General features: G+C 47.8%; 1 protein-coding gene across 2 annotated transcripts in view; it reads left to right on the top strand.

The window, feature by feature from the left end:
- Positions 1 to 18,796, top strand: part of LOC147015284 (uncharacterized) — a 444,530-nt gene that overhangs the window by 100,006 nt on the left and 325,728 nt on the right. For both annotated transcript variants that reach the window (XR_015050271.1, XM_085849894.1), the window contains exon 3: positions 9,164 to 9,263. The gene's annotated coding sequence lies outside the window, so the exon portion shown is untranslated. The remainder of the gene's footprint in view (positions 1 to 9,163; positions 9,264 to 18,796) is intronic.

The raw sequence follows: 18,796 nt of genomic DNA, 5'->3' as shown, positions 1-18,796 counted from the left end.
GTGTATGGAAGAGAATTTTCATCCATAAGAAACTCTTCCATTTTGCCACGAAGGTAAAAAGCAGTCATCTGTTCCTCATCATTCATCTCAAGATATGAACACATTCTGGAGAATGCCTGCTCTTGGTCACTATCTATCGGACGTCCAGATTTCCTACTTGTTGAATCTGGTCCACTCCGGAAGTGCATTGGTACATCACGCCCAGTGTGGAAATGGACACTGCACTGATGATGATATATGCAGTCAGCTGCATGAAGATCTCCACCATAGTACTCAATCCGCCCTTTCACTGTGAATGACAAATCATCGGACCGATTCTTACAGCACTCCAGAATGGTTTTGGCAAAGTCGTCAGTCTTGACATGACTGTAGTCAAAACTTCCAAGGTCCACTGTGGTTCCACAGAACAAGCAGTCAGATTTGCTGTTGAAAGGCCCGGTCAACACACGTGAACTTCGCTTCCTGGACAATTTGGATGGTCCTCGTTTCTTCTTTTGATTCGGGATGTCATGTTGATTTATATACCGTTTACGACAGTCCGTGTGTACCTTGCATCCAGTCGCCAAATAAACATTGTCACCTCTCTGAACACTGGCTGCATTGATGCCATCAGCGCCCTTCTGACGAATTTGCACAACGTCACTTCCATCTTCAAGCCTCTCCTTGCAAATTGAACACCGATCTTCGTGCATCTCAGGAGCATTCTTCAAACCTGAAACACAGAAAACAAAACATTCAGGGAAAGAGCATTCGAAGAAAGGGATAGGCTACTCAATCAGAGCCAGGGACATTCCCCTGACATGTAATACATCACATATAATTACTGGTAAGAGAACACTGAAAACCCTTTTGTTAGAATTTGATAAATGTTGGGTGATTGCCTAACAGAGGTTTGATTATATAGAGACAATTTATTGATTTTACGCCCTTCATTTTTTGCCACCATCTTGGATTTTATGTTACATACTGACCAGATCTAAATTTTATTGACACCAGTGGATTGCTGATCCATTTAAAACCATGGAGCAGAACCAACAATTATGTTTTTATCACAACTATTGAAGAAGTTGTAGCTGTTTTAGTTATTTCAAAGCCCGGTGGCGGCCATCATGTCAGATTTTGGTAGACTTTTTTTTCCACATGTCAGATTTTGGTAGACTTTTTTTTCTATTGATCAGTATATCCAGTAGGAATGAAAACCACTGAGAAACCTTTTGGCGTGGGTTTGGTGGTTGCTTGTCATAAATTGACCCGACTGTAAGGGTTGTAGAGAGGAAGGACATGGACAAGGCAAATTCGGAGGGGTCCGTAAACAGAGCAGAACTTTCTGTTGAGCCAAAAGTAAGTGTTCCACAAGTAATAGGAGTGGCCATAGATGAAGGACTTGATTCAGATGAAACCTCTTCTACCCCACATTTTAGTGCTTTAAGCTCTCAAGAGGATGAAGGGGGAAACGACACAACCTTAGTGCCTGAAGAAAATGTGATTAAATTCTTGGATGATATTCAGGAAAAGATACGTAAAAATCAAAGATTACTTCCCGAATTTACACGATTTCATTAAAACTGCAAGGAGTATGATTCGTGATCCTAATCAGGTTAACATATCAGATCCTCAATTCCAAAGGTTAAGGAAATGTGTTACTCAGGCTGGTAAAGAGCTTCAAGAATAACTAACAGAATGGAGATAAAAGTAGCATCCCTGAACATCAACGGAGGCCGCAGTTGTGTGCGTCGCCTCCAGGTATTTTAGCTCTTCCAAAATGAAAAAAATTGATGTGCTAATGCTACAGGAGACGCATGCAAATCAGTCTTCTGAGGATGAGTGGTGTAAGATCTTTAAAGGTTGTCTCTTTTTCTCGAGTGCGCTTGTTGAGGCCAAGGCTGGTGTGGCAATAGTGTTGCATCCTCGACTCCAGCCTTCGGAGATAACTTGTAAGGAAATTTGCAAAGGTTACTTACTGTCTGCAATTTGTCAGTAGTAACCTAAAGATTTGCATGACAAATGTTTACTCTCCTAGTGCTAACTCTGAAAGAGGTGCCTTTCTGTACAAGTTGGCAGAGTTTGTAAGCACCATTGACTTAACCATGTTGTTGTGTCTGGGGGGTGACTACAACTGCACCCTCAACCCACAACTTGATCGGAACACTTGTGAGCCTCATCCACCCAGTGCAAGGCCTTTGGCACAGCTAGTCAAAAAGTTTAAGCTGATGTGTGGCGGGTCCAAAACCGTAATATCCGTCAATATAAATGGGTTTGTGCATCAAGAAATGTTTTGACGATGGCTCGCCTCGACAGATTTTATGTTAATCATGAAATGGTAAACATTGTTAAAAACTCTTATATAAGGCCGTCTGGTTTTTCTGATCATCACACTATTGTTATGGTGTGTGGCTTTCCTCCTCATGTCTGTGGAAGTGCATATTGGACTTTTCATTTGAAACTTTTACAAAGTGCACATTTTATATAAGCTTTTAAAATGGTACTAGCATACCCGCGTTCTGCGCGACGTGTTGGGGTGGGTGTGTTTGAGAAAGGAACTGATGCAGAGTATCAGTAGTAATTTTACTTTAATGCAGTAAGTGGAATACGATTTCACTGTTTCAGAACCATTTTATTTCCTTTTTTTGTACCATGCACCTCATATGGTCTTTGAGATAATGTAAGCCAAATATCACGTTACTCTAGCACAGAACAAAGTCGAAGATAGCGCGACACGAAACCACAAACTCGGAAATAATATATAAGATGGGAAAAATGCGAGTCACAAAAGGGTTCATATTTGAACTTAAGACAATGGTGGGACTGCACAAAGTCCCAAATCAAATGTTTTTGCTAACAATACTGCTCTTACAGCACATACAACACTTTTGGTGTGATATCTGCTTTAAAAAACGATATACTTATCTGTGAGCAGAAAGCTGGATTGTCTGACGTGAATGTCCAGCAGTTGTCGGAGAAACGGACCCTTCTGGCTGAAATGGTGAAAGAGCGGGCGGCCGGTGCATTCGTCCGACTGCGGAACGAAAAAATCCAACTTGACACACCAAACAAAGGGTTCTTCAATTTGGAAGAAACGATCAAGACCTCTCAACAAATCCATGCTTTGCGCTCTTCTGGTGGTGATTTGTTGACCTCCCAGAGTGATATCAAGCATGAACTACAAGACTATTTTTCTAAACTCTTCGCAAAAAGAGTTCTGAATGAGGAGAACAGGAATGCGATGCTTGAACAGCTCCCTTCTCTGTCTGAAGACCAACAACAATTGCTTGAGCCTGGCATTTCTCTTGGAGAACTTACTGCTGCGCTCAAGGATAGCAAGGATGGGAAAGCCCCTGGACGAGACGGCCTTCCTGCTGAATTTTATAAGGCTTTCTGGGACGTTCTAGGCCCTACTCTTCTTGAGGTCTTTCAGGAGAGTGTTGAACAAGGTGAATTGCCATTGAGCTGCCGGAGGGCAGTTTTGTGTCTCCTTCCGAAGAAAGGAAACCTGCATGAGACCGCAAATTGGCGGCCTGTGTCACTCCTCAACACGGACTATAAAATATTGTCAAAAGCACTTGCAATCCGTCTAAAGGAAGTCATCTCTTTCTTGATTGGCACTGATCAATCGTACTGTGTTCCAGAACATTCCATAGACGATAATATTTTTTTGGTGAGAGACTGGATCAGTCTTGGTCGAACTACATCTGCTGGTTTTGGTTGATTACTTTTAGATGAAGAAAAAGCTTTTGACAGTGTTAACCATTCTTTTTTGTTTGATGTATTAAGGAGAACAGGGTTTGGGGAAAAATTTATTACCTTCGCATTCTGCGAAAGGTTATGTATTGGTCGCTGTGTATTTATTTATTTATTTATTTATTTGTGAATGTGTGTGTGTGTGTGTGTGTGTGTGTGTGTTTGTTATTCGCATAACTCAGAAAGTATTAAACCAAATCGCTTGAAATTTGGTGGGATGATGGGTTATTAACCAAGGAACATTTGATTAGATTTTGGGAGCGATCGGGTCAAAGGTCAAGGTCACGGAAAGGTCAAATTCGTATTTTTACCATAGCGCGGTCAATTTTGATCTAATTGGCATGCAACCGATGCCAAAATGTTCAGAATTCATTGCCCAATCTTGTGATGAGCGACATGACACAATTACGTCATTACCCTTGTTTGCGGTTGGGGGTCAAAGGTCAAGTGGGGTCACGACCTTTCAAAATATGCGGTTTTTGTCATAACACGGTCAAATAAAAACCGATTTGCATGAAACCAACACCAAAATGTTCACTGTTCTGTTCCCCCCACTCTCATGCCAAGAACAAAAAAGTAGCGGAGGCGAAGGTATGCGCTCTACCGAGTGCCCATTCTAGTTGCTTATGTTAAGTTATTGTACAAAAATGCATCTTGTCTGCTGAAGGTTAATAATAGTCTTTGTTACCCTTTCCCCTTTCAGCGAGGCATCCGTCAGGGCTGTGCGCTATCAGGCATGCTCTACAATCTATCCGTTGAACCATTATTAGTTTTACTTCGGAACTCAGTGTTAGGAGTCTCTCTTTCACAAAACTCCAAAGTCATCGTTTCAGCTTATGCTGATTATATTTGTGTTGCTATTGCAAATCAAAAAGATGTTTCTGAGGTCTCTCGTTGCCTTACCCAGTTTGAGCTTGCTTCTGTTGCAAGGGTAAATTGGAAAAAAAAGTGTAGCTTTTTGGGTGGGCCCCAGATCGCCTTCCTCGTCCCTGCCTGTTTTACCAAGAGGAATACAGTGGAGTAGTGAGGGGTTTAAATATTTAGGCTTATTTCTAGGAATTGAAGCGTATGAACAAACAAATTGGGAGAACTTCCTGGAAAAAATTTAATTGAAACTGGCAAGGTGGAGAAGATTGTACCAACTTCTCTCGCTTAAGACACGGGTGTCAATCATAAACAACCTGGTGGTTCCATTTATTTGGCATAGAGTTATCCCACTTGAACCTCCAAGATACTTAGTCACAGGCATTGAGGGTTCTGACTGATTTTTTTTTCTGGGGTGGCCACCATTGGCTGGGCCCAGACGTGGTCTGCAGACCCCGAAATGCGGGTGGTCAAAATCTGATGCATATCCCAAGTCGGATAATGGCATTCCGAATTTCCACGATTAAGCGCCTACTGTACAGTGAGTGTGCTCCTTGGCGACCTCTCACAAACGCCTGTTTGCAGAAAGTGGAAGGTCTGAAATATGACCGTGAACTTTTCCTCATCGACCTGCAACACGTTGACAGGTCTCAGCTCCCCAGTTTTCATCAGAGCCTTTTGAATGCTTGGCAAGTCCTCAGAGTGCAATGTTTACAGGTGTCATACCATGCCAAATAGTTTGTACATGAGCCATTAGTTTGGAATCCTTTATTCTCTAGAATTTCAACCTCCAGGTCGTTTATGCATTGTTTCACCAGTGTTGGAATAAACAGAGTGCGAGACCTGTTGCAGCCATCCTCGAATACCTGGCTACCTGTAAGCTCACTTTCATTAAAAACTGGTGTTCGTTCTGCTCGTATTGTGGAAAATATCTTGAAAGCAGTAATTCAAACCTTTCATAGACTAAACATCGGGTGGACTGGGGTGGATGAAGTGGTACACTCACGTCTCGAGTTCCCTGAATTTCAAATTGCCTCAAAGAAAAACGAGGGTGTGTTCTCCTCAAACTTAAGACCCTGTCACACCTTGACGTTTTAGCCGGTGTATGACAAGGTATCAAAATGTATGTAAAACGCTGGCGTACACTGAACTATTGATGATTTTTTCCAGTTTTGGACGTATTCAAAACGAGTTGGACGTATGCATAACGTATTAGTAACGTACACAGAACGTTTCGATAACATATAGATAATTTATATCAACGAATGCTGAGCGTGTTGTCTGTGTTCACAACCTATGCCCAATGATGGTCTAACTAATGCATCGCGTGCGGCAGCGTATCGCCGACGATCACGTGGCATAGCCTATTAAAAGGCTGTGGCTCGACGATTCAAATCATAACCGCACGAGCCATCGAAGTGTCAAGCCGCTGTCACACCTTGACGTTTTAGCCAGCGTATGCCGACGTATGAAAATTTGCCGAATACGCTGGCACACGTCGAATATATTATGGGTAAGTTTTGTATACGTTAAGAGCACGCTGAAGCACGCTGGCATACGTCATACTACGTCGACAAATTTTAAGCATGTTGAAAATTTTTTGACGCACATGTTCCACATACGCTGGCCATAAGTTGTAGGCACGTTAGGCGATCGTTGACACACGTCGACACACGTTACTTGTAAGTTACTCATAAGTCGAAACACGTCAAGGTAATGTTTAGCGTACCCGAAAGTTATTTCTAACCCATGAGTTACGTGCTTTGAACCTATGAGTAACGTGCTTTGAACCTATGTGTAACGTATCTCCAACGCATATTGATGTATGTAGACGTATTTGACCTCTTCCGGACGACCACAGAATTTACTGAACGTGTTACTAACTTACAGCTACCATATAATGGCGTATTGGCAGTGTTTAGGGGAATTGGTATATAAAAATGGGCTTCACACAGGAGGAACCCGTCAGTGTTCCAGACTCCATGGTTTATTTTTTTTTCTTCGGTATGACGGTGATGTTGACACTTCGATTTCTAGTGCGGTTATGATTTAAATCGTTGAGCGGCAGCCTATTAATTATATTATATTATAACCGCACTAGAAATTGAAGTATCAACATCGCCGTCATGCCGAAGAAAAAGAAAAAAAAACCATGGAGTCTGGAACACTGACGCTAAACATTACCTCGACATGTTTCGACTTATGAGTAACTTACAAGTAACGTGTGTCGACGTGTGTCAACGATTGCGTAACGTGCCTACAACACGTTACTCATAGGTTAGAAATAAGTTTCTGGTATGCTAAACATTACCTCGACGTGTGTCAACGATCGCGTAACGTGCCTACAACTTATGGCCAGCGTATGCGGAACATGCGAGTCATACGCTGGCATACGTCAAAAAATTTCAAGCATGTTAAAATTTGTCGACGAGCTTGGTGTACTATGACATGCCAGCGTACTACGACGTATGCCAGTGTGCTCTTAACGTATTCAAAACTTACCTATAACGTATTCGACGTGTGCCAGCGTTTTAGACAAATTTTTCATACGTCGGCATACGCTGGCTAAATCATTAAGGTGTAACAGGGCCTTTAGAGGAAATTGGTGTGTTTCACGTCATGGGGAAAACGGCTATCTACAACATGTCTGGAAGCATGTATACCTGGTTTTACAAAACTGTTGAAAAATCGGTGGAATGTGACCTTACCTCCTGGAGCTTTTTAACTCCAGTGTGGAACAAAATGTATAGTTCTCCAACTCTTGAGCGAACTGGAGACCTGAATTGGAGACTAGCACATCAAGCCCTGGTCACACAGACATTACTCCATGAGTTTAATTCTTCTGTTCTAATTTCTTGTCCTTTTTGTGATTTGATTGAAAATGTTGCCCACGGTTTCATTGAATGTAAGAGCTTGGTACCCCTCTTTCTCTTCCTTCAACAGCTTTTCTATAAATTTAATTTTGTTTTTTCCTTTCCAGTCTTTATTTATGGAATCGGGGGGAATTATAAAAGTAAACCAGTCCTCTCGTTTTTCTCTTTTCTGTTGGGCATTGCTAAACTGGCAATTTATAAAACCAGGAAAGCAAAATTGAAGGGGAAAAATGCAAATGTGCTTTTGTGCTTTAAAGGTATGGTTTCGGCACGAGTAAAAATGGAGCAGGCTTATCTTTTGAGCCTAGATATTGTGGGTGATCACTGGTACACTGATGAGGTGTTGAGTTTCTTTTTGTGATGGAATCTGTTTGCAAAAGTGTAAAGTACTTTCACTTACTTTTTGCATATATGTATTATTCTGTAGTGGTTTTGACACGAACAGACACCCTTGTTATCCCGCCCCCCGGAGGGAGGGAGCGGGATATTGTAATCGTCCGGTTTGTTTGTCTGTCTGTCTGTTAGCAACTTTACGGCAAAACGGCTTTAGCAAACACTTTCAAATTTAATCCACAGGTGGGCAATGAACCTTGGACGACCCCATTAACTTTTGGATCCAATTGGATCAAAGGTCAAGGTCAAGGTCACAAAAAGATCAAAATCGTTTTTCGCTCATAACTTCGTCAAAAATGATCTGATTTACTTCAAACTAAGCTTGTAGTGAACCTTATTTTATTTGTCACTTATAATCCTACCCATTCCTATCGTGAAAAATGCATATTTGTGAAGATCGGTAGGGTCCGAAGTTTTGGGGGTCATGGTCAGCGGTCAAAATTACAATTTTCCATTAAAACTAAAACATGGTTACGAAAATACAACTTTACGGGAAAAGGGCTGGCTCAAACAGTCAAATTGTATCCACAGGTGGGTAATGAACCTCGGACGACCCCATTAACTTTACTTTTGGGTCCAATTAGGTCAAAGGTCAAGGTCAGGTCACGAAAAGGTCAAAATCTTTTTTCGCTCATAACTTCGTCAAAAATGGTTTTATTGACTTCAAACTAAGACTAAAATATTCCTTATTCTATTCTTTATAATCAACATTCAGGTTAAGGATGTATCAAATTTAAATTTGATCCCCAAAATAACTTTATGCTATAAATGGGCGGGATTTGTTGTGCCTGGCACCACTTGTTTGTATTGCTTTTGTTGAATTAATTTTTTTGCTGTAAAATCGTTTGAATTTGTTTTTCTGTTGTGTTTTGATACTTTTATAATAAAAGCATACAAAAGTCAAGTCTCTCCCTCACACACACACACACACACACACACACACACACACACACACACACACACACACACACACACACACACACACACACACACACACACACCTCTCTCCCACAGTGTATAGCAACGTTTTGTGAGGCGTCGCTCTCCCCACCTCCACCCACTTCCTATTTTCTCCTTCTTCACACACTCCTCACTTCCCCTCCCTCCTCTCTACTCCCTCCCTTCCCACTGACATCTCTGCCTTTCCGCTCTCCCTCTCTTTTTCTTCACCTCCTCCCCTTCACACCCCCGTCAGCGAATTGACGGGTTGCATTTGCTAGTAAACAATAATTAACTCTGAGGGGTGTGTATCATTCTGATTCTCATGCATGTACTACTTGTGAATGTCTTGACAGCTGTGGAGGAACTCTGGGAGTGGTTTGAAACAGGAAAGAGCTTACCTTGTGAAGCCATCCATGGTTGCTTTATGCAGCTTTCTTCAGGAAGAAGAGCATGGTAAGAGTCGATTCATTTATATAATCCTAGTAACCTGGGTAAAGTGATTAGGTGAGAGCTAATTGGTTATTCCCTCCATTCACATGTGAGATGTGAGTGGGTCTTTGTTTATCATTTATATGTTGACTGCTTTTTGACATTTCATGTGGTACATACTTGGGAGCCTGATGGTATAGTTGTGTCTGTCCTGTCGCTGATGATTCGCCAATAAGCAAAGAAAACGGTCTGGTAGCTGAAGGGATTTGTAGCATTGGGATTCTCATGAATATACTATTTGTGAATATCTTTTCAGCCATCGAGGAACTCTGGTCATGATTTGAAATGGCAAAGGGCATACCTTGTGTCGCCTTTCATGGTTGATTTATGCAGCTTTTTTTGGCTATAATATCAAGGGAGGAGTCTATATCTAATATATAAAGCTCTTTCTCACCACTGACTGACTAACTGATTGACTGATATATTAAAGATGGGGGGGGGGGGGTCGTGTACGGTCTGTGTACGGTCTGTCGTCCCCGTGTACGGTCTGTCGTCTGCTACCAGCTATGTTGTACTGCTATCCTGTGCATGTGCACGGGTATCGCTAGTATATATATATATATATATATATATATATATATATATATATATATATATATATATATATATATATATATATATATATATATATATTGATATGTCTATCACTCAGGACAAAAGCTCATTTCTGTTGATGCTGTCGCTGATAACTCGCCATCAGGTGATGAAACTGCCCTGGCAGCTGAGTGCGGCATGTAGCATTGGGACTCTCCTGTGTGTACGATTTGTGAATGTCTTTACAGCTGTGGAGGAACTCTGGGAAGATTTGGAAATGGGAAAGGGCTTGCCTTGTGTAGCTTTTCTTGGTTGTTTTATGCAACTTTGTTTTGGCTATAAGAGTATGGGAGTTAAATGTTTTGAAATCCTTTCCTCTGGAATAACTTATTCCCTGAGAGCTGATTGGTTATTCCTTCCAATTATAGGAGAGCAATGTGGTTGGATATCTTGTGTGTGTATATATATATATATATATATATATATATATATATATATATATATATATATATATATATATATATATATATATATATATATTGTTGCGGTCTTCGCGCCCGCCGGCGTGCGACGGCCACGTAACTCGAATCGCGGCACGTCGCCCACCGGACGGACAATCCAGTCGTGACCCTCTCGGACTAACGCCGGGAACCAGTCACGGGTGGACCTTTCGGTCTCACCGCGATCCAGCCAATCAGCCCCCGCGTGGGATAGCGTTGCTCGCCAAATTCGAACTACCTAAGTACCCACGCGGAGGGTAGACCGCGCGATCGCACCTCGCCGCAGGTCGACTTCGGACACGGGCCACTTAGCGACCCGTTCCGTACTATCAGAATAACCGAGCGGTGTTATCGTCGACCTCGACGGTTCGATTAATTATCGGGCGTATTCAGCCCACTACCAACCCTTTACGTGAAGCAAGATGGGGGTTCAATGGGGAAAAAGACGAAGCGAAGCGGGAGAACAGTTCAACAATAAAGCACATTTATTCTCGGCACACGGGAAGCACACAAATACAATTCCACCAAATGCACACAAAAAAGAAAACACAATTCCATTTACACAAAAGCAAACATAAAAGTGAAAACACAGTGCAGAGCTAATACCGACTACCGAGCACACGGCAACACTTATACAATTCTACTTCACAGACGGCGCCGACAACACATACCCAAAACCAAGGAAAAGAAATACCCTCAAGAATGAGGTAGGCCTGGGGCCGAGACCTGGTCGGGCCTACCCGTCTGGTGATGAGACGCGGAGCGGCGATGGCCCCGCAACCCGCGGGCCTCGTGGACAGTGCCTGGCAGGGGGGTGGGAACGGGGCCCCCTTGGTCGCACTATCTCAGCGCGGGGGAAAACAGGAGGGGGTTGCTGATGCTCGGGGTATGGAGGATCTTTTTATATGCGCGACGAGCGTCTCCACCTCGGCCAGGTCGCGCTGCCGGCCTCCCTCGGGCGCGCAGCTCCTTGCACGACGCGAGCACCCTTCGTCCGACTCGCCGCCTCTCCACAGCTCGTCCCCTCCGTTCCGACTCTCCTTCGCCTCGTTCCGACCTTTACGACTCCCCTTCTTCCTCGTTCCGACTTCTTACTACTCCTTTCTTCCTCGTTCCGACTTCTTACTCCCCTTTACTGACGAGACACCGTCCTTTTATCCCCCCGTAACTTCGCCTTTGACCCCCTCCCTTGACCTTTCAACTCGCTCCCCATTGGCCCGACAAAAAGTGGGCGTGAAGGCTTTTGATCCACAAATTTGCATATATCGATCGCCCTGGGGCGGGGCCAAGTGCCCCTCGCTCACCGATTGGACGGCAAAAAGTGGGCGTGTGTCGTTTTGGATCCGTTTTGAAGCAGAAAATCCGTGGTTTTGTACACGCGCTGTTCAACGTGCGCCCTACACGAGTCCAGCATCGGTGCCCATGAGTGGCGCGAGATGACGGTGATGCGATGGTGGCGAGTTGTGACGGTAAAGGTCGTGGCGGTTGTGGTGAAGCGGTGTTGTGGTTGGTGGTTGATGTTGTGGTTGTGGTGATGGCGATTGGTCCAAAATAAAGATAGTGAAAGAAAAACGGCTATCCTGAAGAGTCGCAGCACGTATAAATGACATGTATTCCCACTAGACAACGGGTTTGGGCCTAACTACACATGCACTTACCGAGATACCTCACCTAAGGGACCTGAATGGTGGTTTGCGAATCTGGTAACCACAACACTACCCCCTTCCCTTTTTACAGACTCGTCCCGAGTCGTCAAATTTTCGTGTGCCATCATGTGTAGTTTTCCCCTAGTACATTTTACCTACGGATCCCTGAGTGCGACATTCATGGTATTCGTGTCCCCAAAATAAATAACCTGAGGGCTGCGTAACTACCTAAACAAACTCACTCACACGGACGACTTAAATAAAATTGCCGGCGCTAAGACAAACATGCCGGGGGCGCACTCATATGTACAGTACATCTTACCTTAACTTACAAATTTTACACTAAACCATGGCCCAGGATCATTGAACTCTGCAAAAAGAAAGCAGTTAGCAGGGAGCCAGGCTGCCTGCATGCAGTCTCTGGCTCAAAACAATGCAGGTGACAGGGAACGTGGCTGGCTGCTCACACGCAGTCCAAGGCCTTCCCTTTTGAACTGAACGCAGTGAACCACAACGGTGCTTGGGCTGCACAACGCAGGTCTCCGTGCCAGCTCAAGTGGCACACGCAATGAACACAACGAATGGATGCATGAACGGTTTGAACTGAATGCAGTGAACCACAACGGTGCATGGGCTGCACAACGCAGTCTCCGTGCCAGCTCAAGTGGCACACGCAATGAGCACAACGAATGGATGGATGAATGGATGGACCGAATGCAGTGAACCACAACGGTGCATGGGCTGCACAAACGCAGTCTCCGTGCCAGCTCAAGTGGCACACGCAATGAGCACAACGAATGAATGGATGAATGGATGGACGCAAAACACGGTGCACGGGCCGCCACTGCAGGCCCGTGTTGTACCTGCCAACAGGGCAGTTCTTGCAGCTTGCAAACTGTTGCTTTTACGATCCTGGCGCACATGGAAATGAACAGGGGGGGGGCAAAGCAAAATTGAACGGGGCTGGTGAACATGGGCAGTGGGCATGGCATGGCAAAGGTGAGCAGGCAAACTCAGCCCGCAGAATAAGGCCGCTGCAGGCAAACACAGCCGGCAGATGAACTGGCCGGCACAGGCCTTGAAGAAAACAGCCAGCAGATGAACTGGCCGGCACAGGCCTTGCAGCACACAGCTGCCGATGAAGTTGGCCGGCCTCCGCCTTGAAGAAAAACACGGCCAGCCGATGAAGTTGGCCAGCCTTTGCCGTTCAGTGGAGGTTGGTGGAGGGAGTGCGGTGGTGCTGGCCACTTGGAAGGCGGGCTCGGACCTACCTACCTGTCTCCCTCCCAACTATCGCCTTTGCCTGTCACTGTACATACCCACTCCCTTAATTTGTCAAACCCCAATTTAGCCCCAACTTATTTTATTTTTATTTTTTTTTATTTTTACTTCCCCACTATAAATCGTCCCCTAACCCCCTTTATCGTCCTTGTTCGGCTAACCTATTCTGTCACCTAGCCTACTCCCAACCCCTACGTTCCCTTCCCAGAGGGGAACAAGGGAGAGCTAACGTCCTGTGTCGAGGCCCAACGAAGCCTCAGAATGGCCTCCCCAGAGTTCGGCGATCTATAACCAAAGTGGGTCCAGCGGCCCACAACGACAGCGAGGGGATGGATGGTGCGGAGGGGTACACTTCCTAATCTACCCTAACCATTTAACTGTTAAACTACCCCGGGGCTTTCAACAAGCGCCTCTCGCTTAAACTATTGGTTCTAACAACCCAGATTCCCGTCGCCTGTGTTGGTGTCCTCACAATTTCGGGCCTCGCCCCCCAATTTTCTCTCCGTGCCCTCACACGGTCTCCTGGCTGGGACACGTGGCTCCCTTTTGCAGGCACGACCCTCTGCCGAATCTCCCGCTATGGCACCCCCGGGCACTACACTGCCTCCGAGCCTACCAGCTCCCTAACACCGGGGAGTGCCCCCCATGGCACCTCCCCTGAAACGCACACGTGGCAGGCCGGCCTCCCGGGCCCCTTTCCGAGGGTCACCCGTGCCCACAACACTGCCCACGCGGCCAATGGCGCCCCGGGCCCCCGCACCAAGCAGGCGCACCCGTGCCCACTACTCTATCCCGGCCACCCATGGGCCCATGGCCTACCGCGGCCGACTAGCCTGGTGCCCGGGGTACCCACTCAGCGATACTCACCTTTCGCAGCCACGCTCCCAAGCCCGTCAACAGGGCTCCTGCACCCCTCCAAATGGGTCTCGAGCCTACTTTCCCACCAACAACAAAACGACCTCCATTTTTCAATTTGACTAACCCAACTGACTCAATCTACACTGACCCCGGGGGTCCCTTGGGCGGGAGTCACTCCTCCCCCCAATCACTCATCGCACCATGCATTCCCCATTCGCTCCACTCACACAGACCCGCTGGCCTCACTCACTCAACAAGTACTCACCTCACAACCCACAACTCTTCAACACACACACCGCTGAACTCTGCCATCCTTCTAACTACCTCCCCTAACTAACTCGTGCTCCCACGTCATCCCTTACACTAGTAGCACGTTCCTTTTAACACTACGTAGCTAAGCTACGTCCCCTCTACACATCCACAAGTCTGTCACTGTCTCCTAACTCAAAAATTCATTTTATTTCCCAACCTAAATCTGGCTACAATCCCTCTAACTAATCCATTCCACGGACTCCATGAGGACTTACCCCTGCCCCATGAAGTCGGTCTAACTAAGCTAACCCTTCCCCCTAACTAGTTTTCATCCTGTGCCCAGGTAAGGGGGTCTTTCACCCCTTGCCCAGGAATCCTGTACACCCGAAAGTGAGGCTTGCTTTTTTTTTTTCATGCGCAGCACCTGCGCGGCAACTCAGAGCTCGCGCACTTTGCACCTGCCCGTGACGTCATGCAGCTGCACGTGTTCCTCGTTCCTCCTTGGACGGGACCATCCGGCAGAGATACCCCTCCTGCCGGATTCCAACCACACGTGCAGCCATGACGTCACCGTGCGCAAAGAAAAAACACAAGCCCCACTTCTCGAGGGGTTCCCCACGCGAACACATGTGCTTTGCCCGTTGGAGCTTAACACACACGATCGCGTGGAGAACCCGTCCGGTCCAAATCCGTAGTCCTGCCTAAACTTTGTCCGTCCGCGGGATCGGCAAATCCACCGCGTGCGTTTCCGGACCGGGACTTCACTCTCGCAAGCGAGCACGTGGCGGTCTCGTGCGTTGCACAGCACGAACCGCGTGCTCACTGCTGGAGTGAACCCGGCACGGTCCACGAAATAGCTACAGCCGCTACTCGGCTTTCTCTCCTCTGTCGCCGTCTCCGTCGCCATTCCACACACGCATACCTGCGTGTCACGCACACAGTCCACACCATCACATTCACACGGGGAGACGCGGCTGCGTGCTCCCGCATGCCAACCGACATCTCCCTCTCATACCGCTCTCTCACACACACGGTCTCCCTGGCACACAGCGACCTTGCACACGGCCGTTCACTCACGCGTGCCTCACTACTCACACAAACCATACTACTCACACGTGGTGCTCTATTCACTCGCGCGGGGGCACTCACCCGCGGTGCCTCACCCACACACGCGAGGGCACTCAACCGCTGTGCCTCATCCACACACCGCGTGCTGGGAAGCACGTACTCCGGCACCATCGCCACCACACCACTCGCACGTGGTGCCTCACTCATACTGGCCGTTTCACTCACACACACGGCCTCACTCACACACGGTTCCCCATCCACACCCGGCGTGCTGGGAAGCACGCACTCTGGCACCATCGCCACCACACCACTCACACGTGGTGCCTCACTCATACTGGCCGTTTCACTCACACACACGGCCTCACTCACACACGGTGCCCCATCCACACCCGGCGTGCTGGGAAGCACGCACTCTGGCACCATCGCCACCACACCACTCACACGTGGGGTCGCTTCCACACACGGTGCCGCACTCACACCTTGCACCACACACACAGGGACAACCACACTGGGGATTCGTGTCCCCACAAGGGTCTCCGGGGCCTCTATACCCCCCAAGCTCTCCGTGCACCCGTCCACAGCACTCGTCCCCTCAACCTCGCAAAGCACGACCGAACTCACCTGGTCGTGACTCGCCTCAAGGGGGCATACTCCCTCCCCTCGTTCCTGGAGGAGGCCATCCCGCTGCTCGCACCGGGTCCCTACACGCTCCGCGAGCTCACCCCCATTATCCTCCACTACCTCCGTGTGTGTGTGTGCGTCACTTACCCCATCTTCATCGTGTAGTCTTCCCTCTATTTTTTCTGTCTCCCGTGTCTCTGCCAACTCTTCACCCTTTACCTCCCTTGTCTCAACTATTATTTCCGTTGTCGTCACCTCGTGTCTCGTCTCACACGTTTTGGTCTCCCCATTTAATTTTTCCCTTTCGGTCATCGTCACGACCCTCGCCCAACACGTTCCACGAATTATTTTTTCACCCGCCTCCACCGCGGGCCTGTCAGCCGTTGCACCCACACCCAGCTCGTTTGCTCCCACACGTGAAGTCGCCATTCCCAGCTCCCTGGTCACGGCCTTCATGCCCGCCTGCAGGCTTCGGCCCATGTTCTGCGTCTCACCCCGCAGCTTTTTCATTTCTTCCCTCATTTGCTGTGTATTCGCATCCATCGTCGTTTTCACTTCATTTGTATTTGTATCCATCTTTTCGTTCATTTGTTTGTTCATGCCTTTCATTTCGTTTTTCATTTCATTTGTATTTGTATCCATCGTCGTTTTCACTTCATTCATTTGTTTGTTCATTGCCGCCAGCATGGCTATGGCTGGGCCATGTTGGATGCACTCCAGCTGAGCCGTTTCGGCAAGGGTTGGGGAAGGGTCTTGGTGGAGAGGGGGGGGGGAGGTGTCATACACTGCGGCCGCTGCCGCACCCATTTCAGGTTCTGGGTTCAGTTGGGCGAGTCCGTGTTCCTGCACAATCAACATTTCCTGCTCGGGGATTCCATCCCATATACATTTCTAATACCCCCGGCTCCCGCTCGCCTTGAGACGCCATCTTGCTTCTCGTGAAGGGTTAATTTAACTCGCTCGTAATTTGGGAGGGAATTGGGGGTCGCTTCTCTCACCCCTGGACCGATTCCCGTAAATTTAGCCGGCGACAGGCCCGCCCGTTTTCCTGTTCTCCGCTACCACTGCCGCGTCGAGGGCGATGAATTTGTATCGCACGACCTGACACCAGTGTTGCGGTCTTCGCGCCGCCGGCGTGCGGCCGGCCACGTAACTCGAATCGCGGCACGTCGCCCACCGGACGGACAATCCAGTCGTGACCCTCTCGGACTAACGCCGGGAACCAGTCACGGGTGGACCTTTCGGTCTCACCGCGATCGAGCCAATCAGCCCCCGCGTGGGATAGGGTTGCTCGCCAAATTCGAACTACCTAAGTACCCACGCGGAGGGTAGACCGGGCGATCGCACCTCGCCGCAGGTCGACTTCGGACACGGGCCACTTAAGCGACCCGTTCCGTACTATCAGAATAACCGAGCGGTGTTATCGTCGACCTCGACGGTTCGATTACACTATCGGGCGTATTCAGCCCACTACCAACCCTTTACGTGAAGCAAGATGGGGGTTCAATGGGGAAAAAGACGAAGCGAAGCGGAGAACAGTTCAACAATAAAAGCACATTTATTCTCGGCACACGGGAAGCACACAAATACAATTCCACCAAATGCACACAAAAAGAAAACACAATTCCATTTACACAAAAAGCAAACATAAAAGTGAAAACACAGTGCAGAGCTAATACCGACTACCGAGCACACGGCAACACTTATACAATTCTACTTCACAGACGGCGCCGACAACACATACCCAAAACCAAGGAAAAGAAATACCCTCAAGAATGAGGTAGGCCTGGGGCCGAGACCTGGTCGGGCCTACCCGTCTGGTGATGAGACGCGGAGCGGCGATGGCCCCGCAACCCGCGGGCCTCGTGGACAGTGCCTGGCAGGGGGTGGGAACGGGGCCCCCTTGGTCGCACTATCTCAGCGCGGGGGAAAACAGGAGGGGGTTGCTGATGCTCGGGGTATAGAGGATCTTTTATATGCGCGACGAGCGTCTCCACCTCGGCCAGGTCGCGCTGCCGGCCTCCCTCGGGCGCGCAGCTCCTTCACGACGCGAGCACCCTTCGTCCGACTCGCCGCCTCTCCACAGCTCGTCCCCTCCGTTCCGACTCTCCTTCGCCTCGTTCCGACCTTTACGACTCCCTTCTTCCTCGTTCCGACTTCTTACTACTACTTTCTTCCTCGTTCCGACTTCTTACTTCTCCTTTTACTGACGAACACCGTCCTTTTATGCCCCCGTAACTTGGCCTTTGACCGCCTCCCTTTGACCTTTCAACTCGCTCCACATTGGCGCGACAAAAAGTGGGCGTGAAGGCTTTTGATCCACAAATTTGCATATATCGATCGCCCTGGGGCGGGCCAATTCGCCCCTCGCTCACCGATTGGACGGCAAAAAGTGGGCGTGTGTCGTTTTGGATCCGTTTTGAAGCAGAAAATCCGTGGTTTTGTACACGCTGTTCAACGTGCGCCCTACACGAGTCCAGCATCGGTGCCCATGGTGGCGCGAGATGACGGTGATGCGATGGTGGCGAGTTGTGACGGTAAAGGTCGTGGCGGTTGTGGTGAAGCGGTGTTGTGGTTGGTGGTTGATGTTGTGGTTGTGGTGATGGCGATTGGTCCAAAATAAAGATAGTGAAAGAAAAACGGCTATCCTGAAGAGTCGCAGCACGTATAAATGACATGTATTCCCACTAGACAACGGGTTTGGGCCTAACTACACATGCACTTACCGAGATACCTC

Source organism: Eptatretus burgeri, chromosome 12 (assembly GCF_056783735.1).
Source record: "Eptatretus burgeri isolate ZD-2024b chromosome 12, Ebu_testis_v1, whole genome shotgun sequence".
In the NCBI taxonomy this organism is placed as follows: domain Eukaryota; kingdom Metazoa; phylum Chordata; class Myxini; order Myxiniformes; family Myxinidae; genus Eptatretus; species Eptatretus burgeri.
Note: the sequence above shows the minus strand (reverse complement) of the source record. Positions and strands in the feature narration are given on the sequence as shown.